Below are 8,530 nucleotides of genomic sequence, written 5' to 3' on the forward strand. Positions count from 1 at the left end.
TGGCTGAGATTTTATAATATATGGCCCTTACTATGTTGAGGTACTTTCCTTCTATATTCATTTTATTGAGTGTTTTAATAACAAATTAATAATTTTACTTTGGGGTGGTGGGCACACAATGTATCATAGAACTGTACATAGTGTATTATTAAAATCTATATGATCTTATTAACCAATGTCACCCTGATAAATTTAATAAAAATTAAAAAATAAAAATATCTCCTTACATTAACAGGTAGAATACATTAGCAGAAAATTGGGCCTAAAAAATTATGGACAAATAAGCAACATGCAAGTTAAAACTATAATTAAGTTCTGTTTTTCCTATAAGATGGAAATTATTCGGTATTAACAAAGATGGGGTTAAATATATTCCTTCATATATATTAACTTAGGGTTAAAATTAGTTCTTTCTGGTGAGCATCTTGGAAAAATGTTTCAAGAGTTTTAAAAATTGTGTATATTTAATGCCAAATTTTATTTTTAATGGTAAAGAAAAATTTAAAAGCAATATGTTGTTTAAAAATCTAACTATTAAAATAATTTTCATATTAATTGTAAAGGTCTAACTAAATAAATTATAGCACATAAAATGAGGATGCTATGTATCCATGTTCACTGATTTTGTAGGATATTATTTAAAATCTGGGGTAAAAAATTAATACTTAGGTGTTAAGTATGTATTAAGGGTATATGTAAAACAAAAAATCTACATGAAATCTGATATCATAGAATATTATGTGAATATTAAAATATATTTACTAGCTGATAAGGTTTATTCTTTATTTTCTTTTTTTTAAAGATGTGTTATTTTTATCATATAAGAATGTATAAATGGTGCATATCTATTTATACATACCACACAAAGTTATAATAGGTATCATTCAAATCAATCAAATTGAGGTGTTACTGTCCCTTTTATAAAGTTCTTTCAGTTATTCCTGGCAGATAATTAGATGGTTAGAAAAGGATAAGCAGATTCACTGGAGGAAATGTGGGACTAATGTTTGCTTTTCAAACTTTTATTTCTTAGATGGCACGTTTCTACCTTCCCATGTCATTCAACCAACCACTGAGCCCTGCTCCCATATTTTGTAATAATTAGCCTCTATCCCTTCTTTTCCTTCTCCCTGACTTTTCGCGAGTGTATTTCTTATGTGACTCCCTCAATTTCCTAGAAAATAAAACGGAAATAATATCTCAAGTTTTAGGATTGCTTGAGAAGCAGTTATAATGCATGTGCAACCCAGGTGTCCTTTGAGGTAACCTGATCTTTGATATTCAAAATCAACTCATTCTTGAATGAATGAGAGTTTCCTCTGCTCCACCTTAGAAATCTGTGGGAATTCTGGCAAGATACTGATGACCTGAGTTTTCCCCAGTTCCCCTGGACTAGGAATCTACATGATCCTGATGTGTTTTCCTCTCCCTATGTCATTATCCACTACATTTCCACAGATTTTCCTAATTTATACCAGCCATCCTTGATGTAGCAAATAACTTCCTAAAAGTGGGGGTGACTGAGAAGTTATGTGAACTGTTTTAATCCACCATCTTTCTTCTTTAGGATGATCTGTGTTCCTCTTTGATCCTCTTAGGCTCAATGTATAACAATTACCACTGTATCTACAGCCTCATTAATTTGAGGTTCTAAATGATTATCTCTTCTGTTAGCAAGGGGGAGACCTGATTAGAGACTTTGAAATTTCAGTCTTTCTCTTTTTTCAACCCACTAGTCTCTGTGAAGTATAAAATTACTTGTAAAGGTTTATTTCTCCACTAAGATTAATTGATTTGGTTGTCAAAATATCACTTGTTTTATCCTTTTTTTTTGTTTGTAAATAGAAAGCACATAATGTATAATTATTTGCATAATAATTGCTAGGTAAAAATGTGACCTGGCAATTGTTATTTTCTTATATGATTTAAATGTGCCCATCATTATTCTAGAACGCCAAATTATAGAGATCCTCAAGGCAATTCTCTCCTAAGAGCAGTGGCCACGGTCCTGCAGACATGTCCTTTCTGATACGGCAGGATGTGCACACACACGTGCTTATGCGTCTGTATGTTACAGAGGCTGATTGTGACCAGGACCCCTTGTCCACTTTGAAGTAAGACTGTTTATTCAGAGTTTTTAAAAATGAAAAGGATATGATTTTAAGACTGTAATTAAATTTGCTCTTTCTGTTAATGTATTCAGAACATAGATTGAAAACATGGAGGTCATTAGATCTCCCTTACAGCCTTTAAAAGAGCCACAGGTAATCTTGACAAGGAATAGGGTTATCAGCATTATTCGTATTTCAAAAGATAAGGCTACTCCAGCTCTGCTTTAGCAAAGTATTTATATCTTTGCTGAACTAGAAATTATGCCTTAAGCTTATATAAATCACCCCATTGCTACACTTCAATAGATTGATAACTACTTCTATTTAGTTTGGGATTTATGTGCACTGCATTTGATTCAAGGAAGTTAAAAGTGCTTATGACTATTTATCATATCCTAAGAACCTCCTGGTATCCCGGATTTCAAATCAGAAAACATAAATTCATGCCTCAGTTTCATCATGCAGTCACTGTATAATATTGTGCAAGTTACATATACTCACTAAGCCTTCATTTTTTCATCTGTACTAGTAAAACTTATTTCATGAAGTTATGAGAAATCATAAATAAAATAATTCATTTGAAGGATTTTGTAAATTAAAATGAGATGCCATAAATAAATCATCTGTACATTTGACATTTTATTCATCAATGTCACCCCAATAAATTTAATTTAAAAAGAAGTTTCCCGGTGTGTCTCAGTGGTTGAGCATCAACTATGAATCAAGAGATCACAGTTCGATTCCTAGTAAGGGCATATGCCCTAGTTGCAGGTTCAATCCCCAGTAGGGGGCATGCAGGAGGCAGCCAATCAATGATACTCTCATCATTGATATTTCTAGCTCTCTCTTCCCCTCCCTTCCTCTCTCTGAAATCAATAAAAATATATTTAAAAAAAGAATATATTCCTTCTTAAAAAAATAAGTTACTAAATAAGGAATGATAAAAAATATATATATATTTCACCATGTCTTCTTAGTCTCTCTAAATGAGAGTGGCTGACTCCAAATGGAGAGATGAAATCTTTGACATTCACTGTTCCCTTTCTATCAGTGAGAGACAGCATAAAAGAAAGTAAGTCATATTCATTCACCCACTGGATTTATTTGCATGAAGGTCAGATGCCAGATGGTGACAAAACCTATTCTCTACATTCTCCTGAGGCTACCAGACTTTAATTTTTTTCCTTTTTTTTCTTTTTTGTTCTAAAAATTTATACTGGTTTTAAGTGCCTAATTCTACAACACATCATCTGTACACTGTATTGTGTGTTTATCACCCCAAGTCAAGTTTCTGTTAATTATCATTTATCTCCCCTATACTCTCCTCAACCTCCCCCCATCTCCCTTCCCCCAACTGGCAATCACCATGCTGTTGCTGGTGTCCATCAGTCCTTTCTGTCTTTTGGGGAGGTGGGGGAGTTGGAGGCGGGTAGAGGGATATTAAGCTTTAAAACTTCTAGAATGTTTGTATTGGACAAGTGTTTCTCCTGAGAAAAATCATACATATCTATAAAATTATATAAGAAACATTGTAAACAGAATTGCTTTTCCTCTAGAAAACATGCCTACATCTAGTACATAGCACAGTGTCTAGCAAATTGCTCTAAATACACGCTCATCAATGACTGAATTAAAACATTGTATACTTTTCCTATGTGCATTCCTTCCTAGTTAACCATAGTAAAACTATCAGTATGTAGATGTTTAGCTTCATGGGGCATTAGTGTTGAGCAACGAGCTAGAGCTCTGTGCACTCAGACAAAGCCAAGGAAATAGTGTTTATGGGATGGCTCCAGTTCTGAGAAGGGCCATGTTCTAAAAAAAGCTGGAGTTGTGAAACTAGGGTAATTCATTGCAGACCTGCATCCATTTTTTCAAGGTCACAGTAAGGATATGGAGCAGACCATATAGAAGGTTGGTAATAATTCATTTACTACTTGTCAATGAGCAAGAAATGTAGTAGATTGAAAACCAGGCAGCCAATATGAACAGAGATGAGATGTCATAGGAAATAAGCCCAGGCAGGAAAGAGATGTCAGGAGCTGAAGGGACAGCACGAAGTGTGTTGAGAACAGAGCACATCATGAGCACACAGAATGTGCACAGAGAGTACTCAGTGAATGCAAATCAATGAACAAATGAATTGATAGGAACAGATACAAAAGCATTACCATCTAGAGGATCTGTTAAAATTAGCTTCTTTAAGCTGGTTCTTTTGTTTTGTTTTATTTTGTTAATCCTCACCTGAGGAGGATAATTTTTCCATTGATTTTTAATTTTTAGAGAGAGTGGAAGGAAGGAAGGAAGGAAGGAAGGAAGGAAGGAAGGAAGGGAGGGGGAAGGAGAGAGAAACATCGAGTGTTTACCTCACCATCTCGTCTTGACCTGCAACCCAGGTACATGCCATTGACCAGGAATCAAACCTGAGACCCTTCCATGCATGGGCTGACACTATAACCACTGAGCATACTGGCCAGGGCTAAAACTTGTTTTTTAAGGGAGAAGCCCACCAGAAGAAAATGTACAGATAAGTTCTAATTTTAGGTAACACAATTTTAGGATTCTGTGTGGCTAATTTGATTCCAATATGTGAAACCCTCTATGTACAACCACCCACTGAAGTGAAGAGGGTGTGAATAGGATATCACAGCTAGGAGTGAGAACATAAATATGTCCATCACTTTTGTATTTATTTGAATAGCCAAAAGTGACAAAAGTGAATTGGATCTAGGAATATTAAATCTCAAAATTAAAGTAAGTTTTCTAGTTTCACTTAAGAACTAGCCCTATTTCAGAAATGTTGATATTTTTTGAGAGAAATGTGTGTCAATTCAATTCTGTTGAGAGAGCTTAATTATTTCTGTGTTTGTTTCTTTTTGCTTTATTTTTTTTAATTCTTAGTAATTGCTTGCTCTTCAACTATGAATTAAACAAACAAGAACATCCTCAATGAAAACATATGCTTTCTCAGCAATTGATCCAATCCCTCTGGTTAACAAAAGAAATCTTGATATCTCTTAATGGATTATTGGGTTTTCATAGAGTAAGGTCATGAATTTAAATTACAAGGAGGGACAACTGGAGACTCACCTGGCATAAACTGCAGACAGTGTGGTGGTACAGACCATTGCCAAGGCTTGTATTATTTAGGGGTTTCATAAATTATCCAGCAAGGGGGTACATCTCGTTTGCAGATGACATTGAGGTTTGGGGAGTAAGGAAAGGCCAAGGTAATAGAGATAAAGACATTTCTTATCTATTCCAGCTATTACTTTTGCATGTACTTCTATCCACTTAATTTCCTATATAACATTGTATCTACATTTTAAAATCTGTGAATGGGGATCCTTTTTTACAGATAAAAAAAAAAGAACCATCAGAATATGGTAGTGGTCCCACAATTCTCTGCATAAATATATATGGCAGTTAGACAGACATGAACAGAGAAAGGAAGATGGGCCAGGTACAGGTCACCAGGGTGAAAAGCCCCAGGTGCCTAGCAACAGACAATGGATTGTAAGGTGGAGACCTCACTCCCAGGGTGACTTGTCTTTCCCTAGCATATAGCTGGTCCAGAGGTTTGGACCCCTGGACCTTTCCTCCCTAGAGATAACACCTAGGCCTCAGTTATATTTCAGCTCCAGGCCTAGGAAAGCAACAAAACTGGACCCGTGACTGGACCCGTGACGTGACGTCATGACTAACTTCAGGACCAGCTGCATTAGAAAGACCCGAGCCCTGGAAAGCTGCTGAATATTCTATTGAGATCTTCCTCTGGGACCTTCCCTAAAATCTCCACCCTTAAGACCCTAGGGCAGAGGACCCAGCTGGCTCTCCCTCCCAGGAGCACACCTGTGCCTTTCCCTTCCCTCTCCACCTCCCCATCCCCACAGGCAGATCACCTTTACCTTCCTTACTTCTAAGCCCCAAGGGCCCTTCTTCTATCTGTAACTTGTTTCCTAAGCACATTTCTTCTGGGAATTACTTTTTCTACCTCTGTGATTTTATAAATAAATGTTCACTTACAGTTTGGGTCTTGGCCCTGAATTCCATCTTGCCCCGGATCTTCCATTTTTAGGCAGCAGCCATTCCATGTGCTTAGCAAGGAGCTTCTTCCTGGAAACCCAAGCTTCTGCTAGCCACACCTAGGATTTCTTTAAACTAACCAATGATAATCAAGGGAAGTGCGCGCCATAGACACAACCACATCCTGTGTAACAAGACACCGACTTGTGCCTGGCCAATTGGCAGGGCCCACAGTCCTCTCTCCTCCCCTTACTCCAACCTCCCCCCTATAAAACCCCTCTCACCACCGAGCTCTCTCTCTCTCTGCCTCCTGCCGCTGCGTCAGTGAGTGTGGTGGACGGGGAGCTCGAGCTAGCTCGAATAAAAACTCTTTTGCTTTTGCATCGAACTCAGCTGGCTCCCTGGTGGTCTTTTGGGGATCCTGAAATCTGGGCATAACACTTTCCTAGCCAGAATCAAGTACCAAGGTTGCTGAACCCAGGTCCAGTGTGACCCACTGTTCTATCAACTGGTGCCTTTTTGGCCACCTACAACATTCCCATTATAATCTGGATAATCATATCTCTTTTTGAGAAGCAAAGAAAGAAGATTGAGGTTTGGAGATAATGGCAATAATCCAAAAATGCTTTTATAGGCAGAACAATTATGATATATTTTTAATCAGAGATATATTTAATAGGGCAAGGGTAAAAAGAAACCTGCCCTATTCCCTTGGTGCTGAAATTAACTGATTTTTAATACCTTATGCAAATTAGTTAATTCATTGTTTTAAATTTCATGTTCCTTTTAATTAAAGAAAAACACACTTAATTTAAAGTAACACCCATAATAATTGAAAGTCAAACCAATTTCCAAATGATTCCTGATGTATTCTGGTAAGGAAATAAAGACTATGTGTCAAAAGAAACTCTGTAATGATAATGATAAATATCACTCTATTATTAGCATTACATTGTAACTAGATATTTTTGTCTACTTTATTGTATTTTGTCTAATGAGTTATCTGAGGTTAATGCTATCTTAATTAATTTTGTTCTCTTTAGAATGTATCTAAAGTTTTAAGGATATAAAAAAGTAATAATTAAAAGTCTCAAAGTAACCAAAAAGAATATACGGTGATATTTGGTTGTGTTTACCTAATCAAATTATCCATATAACTATATAATTCACCCCCTCAAACATATCATTTTGGTAAATTGTATAAATTTTTGGGTAAAACCTGGGTTCATTTTGAAAATAAATTATCTTGTATAATCCAGATTATTTTTTTTTACTAACTCAATCTTTGTTTTAGGAATAAGCAAAGTTTATAAACTGTGTCTACATGTACAAAATCACTCTGTCAGAAGATGGCTTTTAATCAGCTCTGTACTTAGACAAAGGCCTGGGGATATTTGCAAAAATTTGAGAATTAAAATTGGAGAGTTGGCAAAGATTCTTGATTTCCATACAGTCCAGTTCTCCATTTGCACTTCATTTAACCCACAAGAGAAGGGCCCCTGGGTGGGGTGGGGGAAATAGAGGAAGAAAGTAGGGCAAAGAGTCTCTCTATCCTTTTCTTCTATAAAACAATTTGGATTCTTTGGAGTTTTCACACCAGCCTCCTTAGCAAATTCATTATGTAGTTTAACAATGAGAATGGCTTGAAAATCTCTATAGTCCTCATTCTGTGCATAAGAATCAAAGGTCCTGTAAGTTTATATAGTTTATAGAGTCACGAATGTTGTTGATGGAACAACTAGGATTAGAATCTTGTTCCCTTTTCACAATATTCCATGATTAAAAAGTTAGAAGCCTTGCAATAAATTGGCTGAAATAAAAAGACTTTCTATAATGTGGGTGGTAGATTAAGAGAAATGACCTAATGGATACATTTCAAGGGATCAATTATGCCTTTCTTAAAAAAAAATTATATCTTATGATCTATTGAATAAAGCTTATGTTTTTTATTTTAAAAAATATTTTGTAAGTGATTCTAACTGCTCTCTGCTGACCACAAAGAGCTACTGCACAGCACTGTGATTGCTATGATGGGGAATTGCATTTACTTTCACTTTCTGATTATGCAGGCCTGCATTGTGCACTGAACAGTGCAGAGTGATAATGCAGGCCAGTTGTCAGACTCAATGTGAACATGTCAGGTAGCCGCCAGCAGCTGATGACACATTGGAAAAGTTCAATGATCCCAGGACAAAGATGGGAGAAAAAAGTCAACCACCCCTCCCCTGAAACTTGTAACTGGTTTTTTCTTGACCAATATATTTTGGTTTCAAAAACAGTATGTGGCACGTAATTATACTTGTCAACACAGATTCACCAAATGCAGGAAAAATATATTATTCAGAACAATAAATATATTTTTTTTCTGCCAGTCTACGTGGTATTGATTTGCC

Source organism: Myotis lucifugus, unplaced genomic scaffold (genome assembly GCF_000147115.1).
Source record: "Myotis lucifugus unplaced genomic scaffold, Myoluc2.0 scaffold_33, whole genome shotgun sequence".
NCBI lineage: Eukaryota > Metazoa > Chordata > Mammalia > Chiroptera > Vespertilionidae > Myotis > Myotis lucifugus.